Genomic DNA, 20,053 nt, shown 5'->3' with positions numbered 1-20,053 from the left:
TTATTAATATTGTGACAGGTCATACATGTTCTCTTCAAGATCCCATAGTCAGTGCAAGTAAATAGTAAGGTCTCTGACCACAGTAGACAGACTCAAGGTGTCCATAAGGTGAGGATGGAGGGGATGCAGTGCTTCCCAACTTTCAGTACGGCTACTTAATGATGGTAGTATATTGTGGCAAATAAACTCTGAGCAGGAGCGTTCACCAACTAAGCTATATTAGTAGTAATAAGTCAGAGCAACATGACTTGTATTTTCTCTTGACAACGTTTCGCTAGTCTTAGATAGTGATGAGCGGCAGGTGCCATATTTTCGATTTCGACGAAATTTGCGAATATTCGATAGAATATTTGTTTCATATTCGTCGAAATCGAATATTCGTCATTATTCTAGTTATCGCGATTATTAAGCGATTTAAATAATCGCGTATTGCGATTTTAACTTAAGGCTACTTTCCTATTGGTTTGATATCTAGAATTAGCGAAGATGACGAATATGACAAATGTATTCATCATATTCCTCAAAACGAAGTATTCTACATCTTCGTTTTAGCTACCTATTCGTCAACTTCGCTAATTCTAGCAATCAAATAGGAAGGTTGACTATAGAGACAGCTGTGTTTAATTCGCTATGCGATTATTTTACTTTTTTTTTTTTTTTTTTATAAATAGAATCATTATATTAATAAAGTATTTAACTATTCAATTTTTTTAAAAAAAAGGAAAGTAATATCATCGCATAGCGAATTAAACACAGCTGTCTCTATAGTCAACTTTATTATTTGATTGCTAGAATTAGCGAAGTTGACGAATATGGAGCTAAAACGAAGATGGAGAACACTTTGTTATCTTCGTTTTGAGAAATATGATTAATACATTCGTCATATTCGCTAATTCTACCAAGCCAACCATAGTAAACCAGGTCCAAGTTGAAATAGCAATTCCGATTTCAACGTAATTCTCAAATCCGACAGTACATTCTAGTATGGAGACGTTCCCATGATGATGGGGACGCTCCATGAGCACGAAAGTCGTCAGAAGCGGCAATGGGAAGTGGGAAAGAAAAAAAATCTAACAATAAAAAATAAAATAAAAATAAAAAATATTCGAAATATCGAATTTATAGTGCTATATTCTAAATATTCGCGAATTAGCGAAGTGCCGATATTCGCAAAAAAAATTCGATATTCGAATATTCGTGCTCAACACTAGTCTTCGACTGGTTTTCTCAATTAGAATCTAATTGAGAAAACCAGTTGAATGACTAGCGAAAAGTTTTTAAGAGAAAATTCAAGTCCAGTTGCTCTGACTTAATACTACTGATGTACCATGACCTAGATCAGGGATCAGCAACCTCCGACACTCCAGATGTTCTCAAACTACAACTCCCATATTGCTCCATTCTCTTCTATAGGAGTTATGAGAACAGCCGAGCATGTTTGCATGCTGGGAGTTGTAGTTTTACAGCAGCTGGAGTGCCGAATGTTGCTGATGCCTGACCTAGATGAATGAGAACCTTCAGACACCTCTACTAAGCAACTAAGAATACATTTTTTGCAGTGACTTACGGCAGGGAAGACCCTCAGGCAGTCCAGTATCCTGTGTTTGGATAATATACAGATCCCCTACGCAAGCCATAGGGATTGAAACATTTCTGGGTGTCAATGAACATAGAGCTGCCCTTCTGTCTATACACATTTCTATATTGTATCTCACTGCCTCTGTACAATCGACGCATCGGTTGAGCCGGTTTTTCTCCCTTTTTTGTAATTTATGAGACGTCTGCGGGGTCTCTGTATCGACAATGTAGCATTTCATGTACTGTTATATGTTCTGGAATAACAATGATATATTGGGTCCAGGTCCTGGTGCTGTAGCACAATGTGGGGTCCAGGCCCAGAGTCTAAAACAGAGCTTGTTTTTTGTTTTCCCCCTGTAGATTTTAATGATGCAGGAACATCAATGCTGATAAATATTTTTCTATATATGTGAATCTATATTCAGCCATTTCATTTCTTACTGTCAAGTGTTTTGATTAAATGAAGCATTTATATAAAAGTCTGGCTCCTTCATATTTGCAAATGCATATTATGTTTACAGTTGTAAATCTATAAATCGAGACCTTCTGTGCAGCGCTCTATGTGGAATCCATATAATTCCGATAACAAATGAAGCCATACTGATGACGATAAAGATGGTATATCATCCGGAATACAAACTAATTTCTATGCGTACTGGTCACTTGATGACTGTGTCGCAATGCAGCATCAAAACTGAATGAAGCTTGTAAACCATGAAGAGAAGGCAGCGCTTATACGAGCGCTGCTGCCTCTTCAAGCAGCTGACCGGCGGGGGTGCCTGGAGTCGGCCCCCTCACTGATCTGATGTTGATGACCTATCTGGAAGATATGGCCATCAATACAGAAAAAGTGGAAAACCCATTTAAAATGCATTTTTACATCACATTAAAAATTAAGATTTTTTTTTTTCCAGTGGTCAGATGTTTCAGAGATAATAGGGGTAATTTATTAGGAGCGTAATGCCTGAAGTCAAGTGACACCTATTGGCTGTCATTTTTTGCACCAAATATAACAAGTGTTGCACGCCAGTTCGCAATTTTGGAGCTCTTTTTTTTGCCTGTGAAATTTATACTAGAGCTGTCTGCTTCTACTTTTTTGGTGATTTTTAAATGATTAAACCTGTCTAAAACATCACACACAGCATCTGTACACCTATAAGTAAATACAAAATGTCAGGAATGGCACAAACCACATTAAAAAGTTCTTACATTTATCGCAAACGGCTTAAAAACACTCCAGTTTTCTGGCACACAGCCTTCCATACAATACCCCCAATGTCGTACTGAATGGATTCTGAGCATAGAGATGCCATTCCAAATGTGTGGACGTAATGAGAAGAATCCGTGTAGAATAAACAGTATCGTATAGATTGCATTTATGTACTGTATACATCACGTAAATACGTTCCATTTATCAGCAGCTCCATGTATGGTTATGTTATGCCGCTCCCTGACAATCAACCTGCAAAGTGCTACATTCACAGTAAACTGTTTTCTTGTCGCTATGGAAACTGATAAACATCTAAGTTACTGAAGAACATGCAACAATGTATCTAAAGCTAACAGCAAAACATGGAAACGGCTGCACGGCTGTACATATCCATACATACCCTGTTTCCCCGAAAATAAGACATCCCTCTAGTTTTGCCTATCGCTGTAATATAAGGCATCCCCCTGAAAATAAGGCCTCCCCGATTAAAAAGCATCGGCCGGACATAATGCCTCCCCGATTATAAAGCAAGCCACCCCAGAATGTAAGGAGCTCACTTATTGTCCTGGCGGCGGCTGCGGCCAAGCTGCCCGCCTTCTTCCGCCCGCTGCTCGCTCTGCCCTGATGGAGTCTCACAACTTGGCTGGCACGGACACACAGGGGATGGGGTGACAGGTGGGGGGGGGGGGGGGGATATCTGATGGAAGGTGGGGAATGTCTGGTGAAGATGGGGGGGGGGGGGAGACTAAAAACGGTAATTAAAATGTCAGAGGGGGGAATCAAAATGACTCAGGGTGGGGAGGGGGATCATTTAAAATGACACAGGAGGATCAGAAGGGGGTACTAAAATGCTATAGTAATCCCACCCCTCTGATTCTCCTGTACCATTTTGATTCCCCCTTGTGATCCCCCTGTGTCATTTTAAGTGATCCCCCTCCCCACCCTGATACCCCTGTGTCATTTTGATTCCCTTCTCTGATCACCCTGTGCCATTTTAAGTGATCCCCCTCCCCACCCTGATTTCCTTTTTTTTTTTCAACAATAAATGTGTACCCTATTTTTCTTCATGGAAAAATAAGACATCCCCTGAAAATAAGACCTAGCGCATCTTTTGGAGCAAAAATTAATATAAGACACTGTCTTATTTTCGGGGAAACAGGGTAGCTGACCAAAACTATGGACCACAATGTACTATAACCCCCAACATAACCTGACCCTAATAAATTCTGTTGTACTATATACACAGAACACTACTACCCCTAACGTGGTTATAGTGTATTTTAAAGTAGTGCTCTGATTGCCTGTTATGTTTTGGAGCTTCAGTTCCATTATCTTGCAACCGTGATCCAGCAGACGGCAAAAACCCCATGGGGTCGAAGCCAACTTTTCTTCATCTTTGCTTTCCGTCCTGGGATGCGGAGCAAAACGGATCCGTCATGACCCACAATGCAAGTCAATGGGGACATATCCTTGCCATCTCTAGATCGGAGTAACTCCCGGAAGAAATGAACCTTCTCTAGAAATCTATTAACCATAAACTGTAATATTAAATAGATTAGGCTACTGTCACACTTGCGTTTACCTTTTCCGGAATTGAGATCCATCATAGGGTCTCAATACCGGAAAATAACTGCTTCCATTTTGTCCCTTATTCATTGTCAATAGGAACAAAACGTAACTGAACAGAAAGGAGTGCTCCAAAATGTATTCCATTCCGTTCTCATACCGAAGAGCAAACCGCAGCATGCTGCGGTTTGCTTTCAGCCCTGGGATGCTGAGCAAAACTGATCCGTCATGACCCACAATGCAAGTCAATGGGGACGTATCCGTTTTTTCTGGCACAATAGAAAACTGATCCGTCCCTTATTGACTTACAATGGAGTTCATGACGGATCCGTCTTGGCTATGTTAACGATAATACAACCGGATCCGTTCATAACGGATACAGACTGTTGTATTTTCAGTAACGGAAGCGTTTTTGCTGAACCCTGCCGGATCCAACAAAAACGCTGGTGTGAAAGTAGCCTTAAAATTTTACTTTATTCCATATACAGCAGATGTCCAATGAAATGACTGATTTCAAGCCCTAATTAGGGCTCTAAAAAGGGCATTTAATGACCTGAAATGCTGCCTACGCTGTACGTGTATCTGCTGTATGCGGAATAAACTTTTGATCTTTATCTGGACAAGGTTGCAGTGGCACTTTCTCCTTGGGCTACTACAGATGCCTGGTAATGATGGAGCCAGGAGCCACGGATGCGCAGACAATATCTGGTGGTGCTGAGGGACAACTTGAAATATTTGACATTTATAAATGGGAATACTGTTACGCTCAAGAAATACATTCAAACCCCTCTTGGACTGGTCTAAGTCAATGGGTCAGTGAAAAATACGGAATGCACACGGATGTCATCCATATTTTTTGCGGACCGCAAAATACATACAAGCCCTCATTCACATGAGATATACCCCCATTGTCTGAGATGGGAATACCCCTTTAACTCTGAAAAGGGTTGTGCAGCCTGTTTATATTGATAAACTATCCTCAGCACAGGTCATCAATATCTGATCTGTGGAAGTCCTACACCTGGCACCCCGCCGGTCAGCTGTTTGAAGAGGAGGCACTCTATGCGAGTTCTGGTTTCTCTTCGTTGGGGCTCATTCACATGACCGTATGGTCGCCGTGCCTGTGTTGCAGACCGCAAATAGCATTTTGCAATGCACAAGAACGGTTGTGGGAATCCTGTATTGCGGTGCGGACCCATTGACTTGAATGGGTCCGCAATCCACAAACTATGGCATTTTCGGTGTGGAAGCACGGACCCGAAAGCCCTACATAGTGTTTCTGTGTGCTTACAATCCGTGCCTCCACTCCACAAAAGGTAGGACATGTCCTATCTTTTGCCGTGTCTTGTGAATTGCGGACCCATTCAAGTCAATGAGTCTGCATCTGCAGCACTGAGTGCCCATAGCCAGTGCCTGTATATTGCGGACTTGCCGTTTGCGGTCTGCAGTACAGATATGGAGCCCTTACATTGCCCGACGTCTCAGAAGTGCAGTGTAATTACAAGTACTCGCTCCATTCACTTGACTGGAACAAGTACTTCTAATTACACTACACTGCCACTACAAGGGGAGAAGGCAGGTAGTGTAACGAAGAGGAATTAGTGCTCGCATGGGGGGGGGGGCACTTCCTCTTCAAACAGCTGATTGGCGAGGGTAAAAGTAGAAACAGAACACAGACTACTCATTCCGGTCACATGCAAAATCATCCATTTTTCACTGAACATACTGGCACATTCTGTATCACACGGGTGAAACTAGCTTTACAGCAGGGGGTCTGCAACCTCTGGCACTCCAGCTGTTGTTGAAATTTGGTGCATTTTTAGACTTTCTAGTATTTTTATACCACCTATTATTTGGGAGTTATTAGTATAGTCTGTACAGCCTGTCACTATCCAATCAGTGCTGCCAGTGTCAAACTGTGCAGGGACCCACTTCCAGTTGGTAAGACCCAGAGCTTTATGGTAAACTGCTGGCAATGTGTGTGTGCAAGAATGCTATATAAGCAGTCCAAAACATGGTGACAGATTCTAAGTCACTGTCGGTGTTACCCAGTGTTTTACCGTGTAGTATATACTGGTGACATGTATTTTTCCTTTCCATGTGCATAACCTTATATTTATCAGTGTTGGGGCTTGTTCACACGACCGTGGTTTTGGTCCGCATCAGAGCTGCATTTTTTGCGGCTCAGGTGAGGACCCATTCACTTCAATGGTGCCGCAAAAGATGCGGACAGCACTCCGTGTGCCGTCCGAATCCGTTGCTCCGTTCCGTGGCCACGCAAGAATTATGGGGCATGTCCTATTCTTGTCCATTTTGCGGACAAGAATAGGCATTTCTATAATGGGCCTCCTGTTCCGTTCCGCAAATTGCGGAAGGCACATGGACGGCATGATCATGTTAACAAGCCCTTAGGCCTCCTGCACACGAACGTTTTTTTTCCCCGTTTTCGTTCCGTTTTCTACGTTACACATACAGAACCATCCATTTCAATGGATCCGCAAAAAAAACGGAAGGGACTCCGTATGCCTTCCGTTTCCGTATTTCAGTTTTTTCGGTTCCGTTCAAAGATAGAACATGTCCTATTATTGTCTGCATAATTGACAAAGATAGTACTGTTCTATCAGGGGCCAGCTGTTCCGTTCCACAAAAAAAAATAATGCACGCGGACGTCATCTGTACTTTTTGCGGATCCGTTTTTTGCGGACCGCAAAATACTGAAAAAGCCATACGGTCGTGTGCAAGAGGCCTTAAACCTCATCTGCTACTTCTCTGCCCAAGCCTCCAATCTGTCCAGATCGCTCTTCGCTGTTAACTATTTTACATTACAGAGCAATCTCTCTACAAGGTCATTAATGAATATATTAGGGAGAGTAGGATAGAGCCCTGTGGTACCCCTCTAGTAACAAAGACCCAATCTCAGTATGTCGGAGTAACCACCCTATTTGTTTTTTTATCACTAAAGCCCATATTTGGCAGATAGTCTGCCAGTTAATCGCTAACAAGTGTTCGTAGGATGCTCATTAGCGATGATCTGCCTGTGTAAGGGCTCTTTCACACGAGCGGATCCCATCCGTAGAATCCGCTGCGTGAAAGAGTGCCAAGCCCTGTTCCGGACAGCAGAGACAAGGAGCATTAACATGATTGATAATGCTCCGTGCCTCTCTGTGACCTTTTTACTACAAAGTCACAGTGAGATAAAGTTGTCAACGTGGTTTAGTAGTAAAAAGGTCACAGAGGGGCACGGAGCATTATCAATCATGTTACTGCTCCGTGTCTCTGCTGTCCGGAACGGGGCTTGGCACTCTTTCACGCAGTGGATTCCACGCACGGGATCCGCTCTTATGAAAGAGCCCTAATACTGCCACGATTACCTGATGAACAAGCAAATCGGGCAATTCCAATCAAACAGGTTTAAAAATCATCATTTGCCAGGAGTAGATCGTTGTGTCTAATCACCATCTGCTGCTGGCAAACAATGATTCAGTATGGGGATAAGCGATGGCATTAACGATCGCTTCTCCCCATACAGTGGAGGAGATTGCTGCAAGTAATAGCGAAGCTCTACTTTGCTGACAAGCAGGAGACAATCGCCTGCATATTCTGCCTGTCTAATACAGCCTTTCACAAGTTTTTACTTTATAAAAGCAATACCTCACACTGTATACCATGTTCACGCCGTTGTGTCCCCTGTTTGGTTTTGGTGCCTGATATGTTAATTAATAGCATCAGTACAGGGAGGAGGAGACATCAGCTTTTCTCTGTTGGCCTCTCCTTCTCCCTGGCTGTGGCGCGGTCCGCTGTGATTACACACACACTGAGAAAAGCGGATGTCTCCTCCTCCCTGTACTGATGCTATTAATTAACATGCCAGGTACCAAAACCAAAGGGGAAGGGGGGCGCAGAGGGACAATGGAGGAGCATATCAAGAAAAAAATTACTGATATGTCATCTACTGAACATGGGCTACAGTGTAAGGTATTGCTTTTATAAAGTAAAAACTGGGACACTGGGAGGAAGTGGGTGGAGAGCTTGTCCTAATTGGCTCAGAGGCTGAAAGACTTCCTGAACAGCCATTCAGGAGGCAGTAGGCAGGCAGGTCCTTATGATGAGACAGAAGAATTGCCATTCTGTCTTCAGCTTGTGACCTGGAAGGGTGTTTATGTGGCAGTGTCTGACAAAAAGCTATAACAGACACAAGCCACTAGTGTAGTGTGATGGGGACAATATAAGCAGAGTATAGGGAGAGTATAAGAAGATATAATTGCGTATATTTTAGGGAATTTGATCAGGGAAAGCATATAGAGGGAGTGAGGAACCATTCACTCATTTTTTTCTGTATATCAACAGACAGACAGCAAAAACTAAAAACCTGAAGTTTCTACAGTTCATACGTTTATTGCCAAAACCCAATAGCATACATTCTGCTCCAAACACTGAGCAATTGCACATTTAGTATTCTAAAAACCAGCTTAAATTTACTGTTTGTAATTGGGCATATCAGTGCATTATACATGTTACTGAAAGTGTTGCATATTACTATAAGATAATGGGTGGTTAAAGCAATATTGCAATAATAATGCAATTTTTATACCGGTGTTATTAAATGTGTTGCATATCATTGCAAGATAACGGGTAGTTACAGCAAAAGTAATACTGCAATAATGCCATTTTATACCCGTTTTATTAAACTGGTTGCATATTACTGCAAGAAAATGCGTAGTTACAGCAAAAGCAATTCTGCCATTTATATACCCGTGTTATTGAACGCATTTTATTTTTCCTGCAAATAAAATGTGTTTTATTACTGCAAAATAGAATCAATAGCATCAAAGCCATTTTCTGCAAAAATAATTTTTTTATATCCGTGTTAGTGAACGCATTACTGCATCATACCGTGCAGTTGAAAGACATTTTACTGCAAAAATTGCATTTTTATACCCATATAATACTGTATAATACAGTATGTCACTCAGTATCAGTACAGGATAAGTAATGTATATATGCAATGACTCAACCAGCAGATTAATGAGTGCAGCTCTGGAGTATAATACAGAATGTAACTCAGGATCAGTACAGGATAAGTAATGCATGTATACAGTGACTCCACCAGCAGAATAATGAGTGCAGCTCTGGAGTATAATATAGGATATAACTCAGGATCAGTACAGGATAAGTAATGTAATGTATGCACACAGTGACAGAACAGTTAACGCAGAGGCTACATACTCAGGGCTGCACTTCTAGTCCATTGTTATGGTTCTAATCATTAATACATGAAAACCTTTCATACGAAACCATGACGTCTTCTTCCTATGAATACAGAACTTGTTTATTGATTGTAGACATTACGTTGTGGTCGTCAGCTGATACCAGAAGATCATGAAGATCACATTATAGACATCACATGACCAAGGCAGAATACAACCAAGTTTTTATCCATAAATGTAAGGGGTGAGGAATAGGAGAAACTTTGAGCTGAATATTTAGTTAGGGTACAGCCGAAACAGAAATGGCACATGCTCCATAACACATTTTTCACAAACATTGCAAGTTGTGGTAAAATGGGATGGCGCACATCTTCCATAATTATGGGAGACTCCACTAGAACCCTTTTTCAATGTACACTATGCCACTGTTGCTGTGCATTTTGCTTGATAAATGTGCCCAATGTATGTATAAAAGTGGATTATCGGGACTCTGGGGACATTTTAGTGCCTCTAATTCACAGTCCTCCTCCTACTTGACATGCACAGTGACAATTGTGTGTTTTGTGACAGCTGGAACTGAAAGTGTTGTCATGAGGGCACTGGAGCAAAGAAATAATATTTTTTATGAAAGGGGCAGACACAGACAGCAGAGGGCCCCTGTGCAAGGAATGTACTTGCCCCCCCCCCCCCCCCATCCTCCAAAACCACACATCTAATATATAAAGCTGAGTGTATTGGTGTCCGCTAAAGGAATCTGCACTGTCGCATTTACAATCACGAAATTTGGCACACAGGTACATCAGGTGTCCGGGAAGGTTTTAGACCAGGTCTCAGATCTTTAGGACGTACCGTTCCTGAGATATTCCCAAAAAAATGCATTAGCCAATAGAAGCTTGGTCACATGACCCTTATCAGCCAATAGAAGCTCGCAGGCCGTTAGCCTCCACATACACAGTTTTACTCCAGGTTTCTAGAACAACCCAGCCATTTTTCTTCACTGCTGTAGGTGAGCTTAAAATAAAATGTGTCACCAGGATAATCGCTATTGAAGTAAAGCCATGGCCTAATAGCACTTAGTACCTTATTTCCAGATGTGCCTTTGTTCCAGCAATAGATGTTTTTATCCTCCGAAAATCCAGTTTATTTGGTATGCAAATAAGCCAGTAAGGTGCCCAGAGGGGCATCACTCTTGCAGGAAGGAGCCCAGACACGCCCCCTGCCACAATGTGTCCAACCAACAAAAGACTTAAAACCCCGCCCACAGGCCCCACTAAGTCACGCCCCACGCCTCCTCCCACTCCTGAGCCGACGGGGATTGAAAAAATGAAGGTAAAAATCAACTTTTGTCAGCTGCAGGGGTGGGAGGGAGGATGACTTTCTCCCTGTAGCTCACACTCAGACAGCACAGTGCTGCTGTCTTAGACCGAGCTGTTTAAAAAAAGGACATGCCCCTGAACCGGTTAGGCCATGCCCCCTTTCACTCCTTAGCCGACAGGGATTGAAAAAATGAAGGTAAAAATCAACTTTTGCCAGCTGCAGGGGTGGGAGGAAGGGTGACTTTCTCCCTGCAGCTCACAATCAGACAGCACAGTCCCTACACACTACAGCCATATTACCACAGCCCCCAGAGAGCAGTGACTGTTTTCAGCCCCGGCCTCTCTGTGCAGCAACCCCATTGTTTATATATTTTTTTATGTAAATTGGGAAAGGGTGTGATTTAAAATTTTTATATTTTGGTGTTTTTTTTATTTATTTATTTAATAACTATTAGCTCCTTTATGGGACTAGAACCTGGGATCTTTTGATCCCTTGTCCTATTCACCCTAATAGAGCTCTATTAGGGTGCATAGGACTTCACACTGTCCCTGCTGCCCTGTGCTTTGTGCACATGGCAGCAGGGAGATTGCCATGGCAGCCAGGGCTTCAGTAGCATCCTGGCTGCCATGGTAACCGATCGGAGCTCTGAGATTTCACTGCTGGGGCTCAAATCAGAAGCTGCCACCAATGGAGGGGACCCTGTGGCCCCTGCCACCAATGATTATAATACTGGGGGGCTTGGGTGCACTGCGCCACCAATGATTATAATTTATAATACTGGGGTATGGAGGGGCGTACTGCGCCACCAATGAATGTAATTAACCTCAAAATACAAATATAGACTGCGGGTGCCAGCCATATCAGACAGCCGACACTCAGCCTCAATGACAGGGATCCCGCCGAACCGTGCCAATTAACCCCTCAGGTGCCGCATTTGAGGGGTAAATTGCCTCGGTTCGCGGGATCGCCGCTTCCTGTCATTGAGACCGGGTGTCGGGTATGTGATACGCACCCGGTCTCAATGTGCACCTGCAGTCTATATTTGAATTGAGGGTAATTCTCATTGGTATCGCAGCGGCCACAGCCCCTCCCCTCCTCCTCACTATTACCTTCTCAATGGTGGCGCAGCGGCAGCCGGATCACAGTGGGGAGGGACTCACTCTTTCTCCACTGTGCCGGCTGTAATGTGCGCCGGACGTTTTAGAGGCATTCAGCACTGTGACGTGCGACTGCCCCTATGACGTCACTAAAATACAGCGGTAATTAAGAAGTGGCGATATTGTTAATACCGGTTTATTGCCCAACCCTACATAGCACTTATGCCCAGATATGTGCCCATTCACAGAAGTTATGGCCAGATCTGTGCCCATTTCACAGTAATTATGCCCAGAAATGCCCCTTCACAGCAGTTATGCCCAGATCTGTGCCCATTTCACAGTATTTATGCCCAGAGATGCCCCCATCACAGTAGTTATGCCCAGATATGTGCCCCTTCACAGTAGCTATGCCCAGATATGTGCCACCTTCACAGTAGCTATGCCAGATATATGCTCTCTTCACAGTAGCTATGCCCAGATATGTGCCCCCTTCATAGTAGCTATGCCTAAATATGTGCCCCCTTCACAGTAGCTATGGCGGATATGTGCCCCTTTCACAATAGTTATGTCCAGATATGTGCCCCCTTCACAGTAGTTATGCCCAGATATGTGCCTCTCGCAGTAGTTATGTCCAGATATGTCCCCCCTTCACAGTAGCAGTGTGATGTGTGACACTACATTGTGCTGCTGCTGTGGAGCCAGGGCAATATTTTGATTTTATGCTGCACTAAGCACTTTAGTACCAGCTTCCCCCCCCCCACTGAAGTCCATATTTTTTTGATAGCTGACAGTAAATTGCTCCCTAGGCCTTCAGCTATCCCTCAGGACTCCCTCGCTTGCACAATTAAAGGGCTGACCTCTTACATGTGCGCTTGGTAGCTGAAGGCATCTGTGTTGGTCCCATGTTCATATGTGCCTGCATTGCCGAGAAAAATTATATTTTGTTATATACAAACGGGGGCGTTACCATTACACCTAGAGGCTCCGCTCTCTGTAACTGCCGCACCCTCTGCACTTTAACACGGCCCGGTGGGATGACATTTTCACTGACAGGCCCTGTCAAAGTAGACAGGGAGCGGCAGTTGCAAAGAAACCGGAGCCTCTAGGTGTAATGGTAACGCCCCCGTTGCTCCTACAGGGTTATTTGCATAAATTAAAACATCATTTTTCTCAGCAATGCGGGCACATATGAACATGGGACGACACAGATGCTTTCAGCTGCCAAGCGCACATGTAACAGGTCAGCCAGTGTCATAGGTACAAATCTGCTGACAGATGCCTTTTAAAGCAGTTGTCCGGGTTCATGCTCCGATGCTCTCCCCTGCCCTGCGCTGTAAAGCGTAGGGTAAGGGCTGTTTTGTTTACAGCGCTAGCAATGTTCCCGGTGAGGTCACCGGCACTGATGGGCGGCTTTACAGGCTAGGGCAGCGCTAAAGCCCATCCATTAGTGCCAGTGACGTCACCAGGCTCACTGCTAGGCAGAAGCCCCCCATAGTACCCCTACAGTGCCCTCAGTACTAATAAGGCATCCTTAATAGAAATAAGGCCAATCTACACTGCTCAAAAAAATAAAGGGAACACAAAAATAACACATCCTAGATCTGAATTAATTAAGTATTTTTCTGAAATACTTTGTTCTTTACATAGTTGAATGTGCTGACAACAAAATCACACAAAAATAAAAAAATGGAAATCAAATTTTTCAACCCATGGAGGTCTGGATTTGGAGTCACACTCAAAATTAAAGTGGAAAAACACACTACAGGCTGATCCAACTTTGATGTAATGTCCTTAAAACAAGTCAAAATGAGGCTCAGTAGTGTGTGTGGCCTCCATGTGCCTGTATGACCTCCCTACAACGCCTGCGCATGCTCCTGATGAGGTGGCGGACGGTCTCCTAAGGGATCTCCTCCCAGACCTGGACTAAAGCATCTGCCAACTCCTGGACAGTCTGTGGTGCAACGTGACGTTGGTGGATAGAGCGAGACATGATGTCCCAGATGTGCTCAATTGGATTCAGGTCTGGGGAACGGGCGGGGCAGTCCATAGCATCAATGCCTTCGTCTTGCAGGAACTGCTGACACACTCCAGCCACATGAGGTCTAGCATTGTCATTAGGAGGAACCCAGGGCCAACCGCACCAGCATATGGTCTCACAAGGGGTCTGAGGATCTCATCTCGGTACCTAATGGCAGTCAGGCTACCTCTGGCGAGCACATGGAGGGCTGTGCAGCCCTCCAAAGAAATGCCACCCCACACCATTACTGACCCAATGCCAAACCGGTCATGCTGGAGGATGTTGCAGGCAGCAGAACGTTCTCCACGGCATCTCCAGACTCTGTCACATCTGTCACGTGCTCAGTGTGAACCTGCTTTCATCTGTGAAGAGCACAGGGCACCAATGGCGAATTTGCCAATCTTGGTGTTCTCTGGCAAATGCCAAACGTCCTGCACGGTGTTGGGCTGTAAGCCCAACCCCCACCTGTGGACGTCGGGCCCTTATATCACCCTCATGGAGTCTGTTTCTGACCGTTTGAGCAGACACATGCACATTTGTGGCCTGCTGGAGGTCATTTTGCAGGGCTCTGGCAGTGCTCCTCCTGTTCCTCCTTGCACAAAGGCGGAGGTAGCGGTCCTGCTGCTGGGTTGTTGCCCTCCTATGGCCTCCTCCACGTCTCCTGATGTACTGGCCTGTCTCCTGGTAGCGCCTCCATGCTCTGGACACTACGCTGACAGACACAGCAAACCTTCTTGCCACAGCTCGCATTGATGTGCCATCCTGGATAAGCTGCACTACCTGAGCCACTTGTGTGGGTTGTAGACTCTGTCTCATGCTACTACTAGAGTAAAAGCACTGCCAGCATTCAAAAGTGACCAAAACATCAGCCAGGAAGCATAGGAACTGAGAAGTGGTCTGTGGTTACCACGTGCAGAACCACTCCTTTATTGGGGGTGTCTTGCTAATTGCCTATAATTTCCACCTGTTGTCTATCCCATTTGCACAACAGCATGTGAAATTGATTGTCACTCAGTGTTGCTTCCTAAGTGGACAGTTTGATTTCACAGAAGTGTGATTGACTTGGAGTTACATTGTGTTGTTTAAGTGTTCCCTTTATTTTTTTGAGCAGTGTATAAGGCATTCCTATGGAGCCCTCAGTAGTAGTAATGCCCCCACCACTGGCCACAGTATTTATAATGTTCCCTGCAGTGCCCCCTGCAATTATAATGCCTCCTGCCGTACCCCCTGGAGTTATAATCTTCTCTGTAGTGCCCACATACATTATAATGCCTGTCCTCTCCCTACAGTTTTCTATACAATACAGTCCCATGTACATAACATCACTCCTCTCCCTACAGTCTTCTATACCATGCAGTCCCATGTAAATAACACCAGTCCCATGTAAATAACCTCTCTTCCCTACAGTCTTCTATAACATACAGTCCCATGTAAATAACTTAAATCCGTTCCTTCTGCCCCTCCTACACATAGTCCCATGTAAAAAACCACTCCTTACCCTGCAGTCCTCTATAATATCCAGTCCTATGTAAATAACACCAGTCATCTTCTGTAACATACAGTCTCATATAACTGACACCCCTCCCCTCCCTTCAGTCCCTCTAACATACAGTCCCAGTTAAATAACATATTTCTTTCCCACTAAGCAGGGAGGAGGCATAATGTGGAGAACCACATCTCCCAGCATGTCTCTGGCTCTCACATTCATTTCATGGCATCACAGGTCTCTACTGCTGAGTGCTGCCTTTTTCTGCACTGGTCACATGACGGTGACCTCATCACAGGTCCTACCTCCACTTCCACTGCTGAAAAGATCACATGACTATGATGTCGTCGCAGGTCCTTCAGCTATGGAGTATAGGCAGAACAGGCAGCAGATTCACAGTAAGTCCCCCCAAATGCTCCCCCCCCCTTCCACAAGGTCACCAGGTTACCCTGGCAGAGGAAGGAAGGGAAAAAATAATTACATTTTTTTTTAAAAAACACATCCGCTGGCACTGGGAAGGGCCCCCTCCCTCTCTGGGCCCCTGTGCAGCTGAACCAGCTCCATAGGTGATATGTCCGCCCCTGTTTTATGAATACTAAAGACTTTGGGGGTCATTTATTAAGACCGGCGTATTAATAACCCCTATAGCTGGCTGTAAGTTGGCTTCCTTGCTGTTTTACATTTAGACCTTTTTCTATGTCTAAAACAGATATAGAAAATTATGAATAAGACGGGCCTACCGGTCCGTCCCCATCCCTGCCCACGCTACGGACATTTTTTTAAAACCTGGCGTGAGCGGAGAAAAGTCGCAGATTGCGGTGCAAAAAACCTTGAATATATGTGTATTTCTGTATAGTAAATAAACGTTTATTATTCTTGGTACTTCTTAAAGTCAAGTGCTGTGTCTCATTATATAAAGATTTGACAGTAACAGTAGCATTGACCACACAACCTGGTGCATCCCTCCAAACCCAAATTGGTGTCTTCCAATTTTCTCAGAGAAAAGCGATGGTTCGTTTGTTTGTAGCAATAGTGTAAACATGGAAAATGTTCAAGACAAAGGAGCGGAGTTCAGGAATCGGGAGGATTTGCTTGCTCAGTGTTTACAAGATGGATGCACTCAGCAGATAAGTCCTTTGAGTTCCTCCAGCAGAATCTTGGAGGAAGTTCAGACAATGAACAATGCATTGATAAGGAAATTGGGGTGAGGTTAGTGGAGTTCAAATAACGTTAGAGATGCCAAACACGATACATATTGTCCCACACTAATATGATGACGGTGAGTTAAGGCCCCCATACACTTTAGAGTATTGCTGGTGGCAGGGCTGGCCTTAGGTTACACGGCGCCCTGTGCGAGAGGTCTTTTTGCCCTCCCCCTCCCCCACCCACAGACAACTTTGCAATCAATGTAAGGAATTAAATACACTAAATTAGTAGCATCAAATTTACAATATAACTTAATTATATATAGAAAAGAATGCATAACTAATGCTTAAAGGGGTATTCCTATCTGGGACATTTATGGCATATCAATAGGATATGCCATAAATGTCTGATGCCTTAGGGCAGTGGTGGGCAACCTTTTTTTTCAACTGAGCCAAATCTCGCCAAAACCACGATTGAAATTTATTTTGAGAGCCACATTTTTAAAACCGAAAATACAGTCAGTGACGCCTCCTTTGGCCTGAGCGCCGCACGGCACACATGTAGGCAGGACAGCCGCAGGCTGCCGCCCCCGAGAGGAGGGAGGGCAGCGGGCGCCCGGCACACAGAACAGTGCTCCAGACTAAAAAAAATTCCTAGTAGCCATTGGCTCCTGAACTGAAAGATTTAGGAGCCAAATCAAATTTTTAGTCGCCAAATCGAAACTGAATCAAAATTTTGGTATCGTGACAACGCTACGCCGATCAGATCGGCGTAGGGTTGTTTTGAAACCAAAATTTTGATTCGCTTTCGTCACCATAAAAAAGTATTGTGATACTCAATACCGTGCAAAAAAAAAAAAAACACTAAAAAAAGCCACGTGCATTTCGCATTTTATGAAACATTCGGCCCATAATAGAACAGTCCTATCCTATTTTTTGGGGTGACAAGGTGACTAAAAAGGCTATGTAATATGTTTATTTATTTATTGTTTATATATTTTATATGTAAAATTGGGAAAGGGGGGATTTAAACTTAATATTTTAAAGTACTTTCACACTAGCGTTTTTCATTTCCGGCACTGAGTTCCGTCACAGGGGCTCTATACCGGAAAATAACTGATCAGTTTTATCCCCATGCATTCTGAATGGAGAGTAATCCGTTCAGGATGCATCAGGATGTCTTCAGTTCAGTCATTTTGACTGATCAGGCAAAAGATAAAACCGTAACGGTTTTATCTCCGGCGAAAAAAAATGAAGACTTGCCTGAATGCCGGCTCCGGCATTTTTCCCCATAGGAATGTATTAGTGCTGGATCCGGCATTCAAAATACTGGAATGCACCCGCACTAAATCCGGACCCATTCACTTCTATGGGGCTGTGCACATGAGTGGTGATTTTCACACATCACTTGTGCGTTGCGTGAAAATCGCAGCATGCTCTGTTGTGCGTTTTTCGCGCAATGCAGGCCCCATAGAAGTTAATGGGGCTGTGTGAAAATCGCAAGCAAGTGCGATTTTCACGCATGGTTCCTAGGATGAAAGTCTATTCACTGTATTATTTTCCCTTATAACATGGTTATAAGGAAAAATAATAGCATTCTGAATACAGAATGCATAGTAGAAGGTCAATATAATAAACATTGGTGGCGCAGTGCGCCCCCCCCATCACCCCAATATAATAAACATTGGTGGTGCAGTGCGCCCCCCCTCAATATAATAAACATTGGTGGCGCAGTGCGCCCCCCCATCACCCCAATATAATAAACATTGGTGGCGCAGTGCGCCCCCCCCATCACCCCAATATAATAAACATTGGTGGCGCAGTGTGCCCCCCCTCAATATAATAAACATTGGTGGCGCAGTGCGCCCCCCCATCACCCCAATATAATAAACATTGGTGGCGCAGTGCGCCCCCCCATCACCCCAGTATAATAAACATTGGTGGCGCAGTGCGCCCCCCCATCACCCCAATATAATAAACATTGGTGGCGCAGTGCGGCCCCCCCTCAATATAATAAACATTGGTGGCGCAGTGGGCAGTGCCAATGAGGGTTAAAAAATAAAAAAATAATTAACTCACCTCCTCCAATTGATCGTCTCCTGTTCTTACTTCTTTCTAGTTTCTTCAGGACGCAGGACCTGTGGTGACATCACTGTGCTCATCACATGATCCATCACCATGGTAATGGGCCATGTGATGAGCTCAGTGACGTCACCACAGGTCCTGAAGAAACTAGAAAGAAGTAAGAACAGGAGACCGGCAGCTACCTGATCAACTGGAGGAGGTGAGTTAATTTTCTTTTATTATTTTTAACCCTCATTGGCACTTCTCACTGTGCCACCAACGTTTATTATACTGGGGGGGGGGGGAACCGCACTGTGCCACCAACGTTTATTATACTGGGGGGGGCGCACTGTGCCACCAACGTTTATTATACTGGGGGGGGGGGGCGCACTTATTATACTGGGGGGGGGGGGCGCACTGTGCCACCAACGTTTATTATACTGGGGGGGGGCGCACTGTGCCACCAACGTTTCTTATACAAATACGGGAGGCGGGTGCCGGAATCAAATAGCCGGCACCCGACCTTTGTGACAGGGAGCTGCGATCAGCGGCAGTTAACCCCTCAGGTACCGCACCTGAAGGGTTAACTCAACTGCAGCGGATCGCAGCTCCCTGTCATAGAGGTCGGGTGCCGGCTATTTGATTCCGGCACCCGCCTCCTGTATTTGTATTAACAGGTCAGTTTTCTTCATTGGTGGCGCAGTGGCCACAGCCCCTCCCCTCCTCCTCCCGTCTCTTCTTATTGGCAGCGGCGGGGGCAGCAGCAGCACAGGGGGGAGGGAGAGACTCCTCCTGCGCTGCTGAGAACGATCATCTCCTGTGCCCGCCGCTGTATTGAGCAGAGCTGCGGCGGCGGGTCCAGTCGCAAATGGCATCTGGAGCCCTGCAGAAGAGCCGCATTAAAGTGTGTAAAGAGCCGCATGTGGCTCGCGAGCCGCGGCTTGCCGACCACTGCCTTAGGGGGACCCTCTGACCCTCATCTATCTCCATGAATGGAGAGCAAGCCACACGTGCAGCCAGCCCTCCATTCACTGCTATGTGACTTCTGAAAATAGATCAGCTATTTTATGAAGTCCTACAGTAGTAAATGAAGAGGAGACCGTGCATGAGCAGTGGGCTGTTTAAGATACAACAGTAGTAGTGATGCCATACTAAGCTCATTACATTTATACAGAACCAGAACAAAGCACAGTACATATATACAGCACCAGAACCGAGCTTATTACATTACAGCACCAGAACTTTCTGTCCTAGCTCTCCCCCTGTAAGTGTAGCAGCTTGGTGGCAGTTAACAGATAGAAGTGAGTATGTGCGACCACCTCAGTAGGTGGATGCACACATTACTCTACAGATTAAACACCAGGGG

Source organism: Bufo bufo, chromosome 1, assembly GCF_905171765.1.
Source record: "Bufo bufo chromosome 1, aBufBuf1.1, whole genome shotgun sequence".
Taxonomy (NCBI): domain Eukaryota; kingdom Metazoa; phylum Chordata; class Amphibia; order Anura; family Bufonidae; genus Bufo; species Bufo bufo.
The sequence above is the reverse complement of the archived record's forward strand: the minus strand, read 5'-3'. Positions refer to the sequence as shown.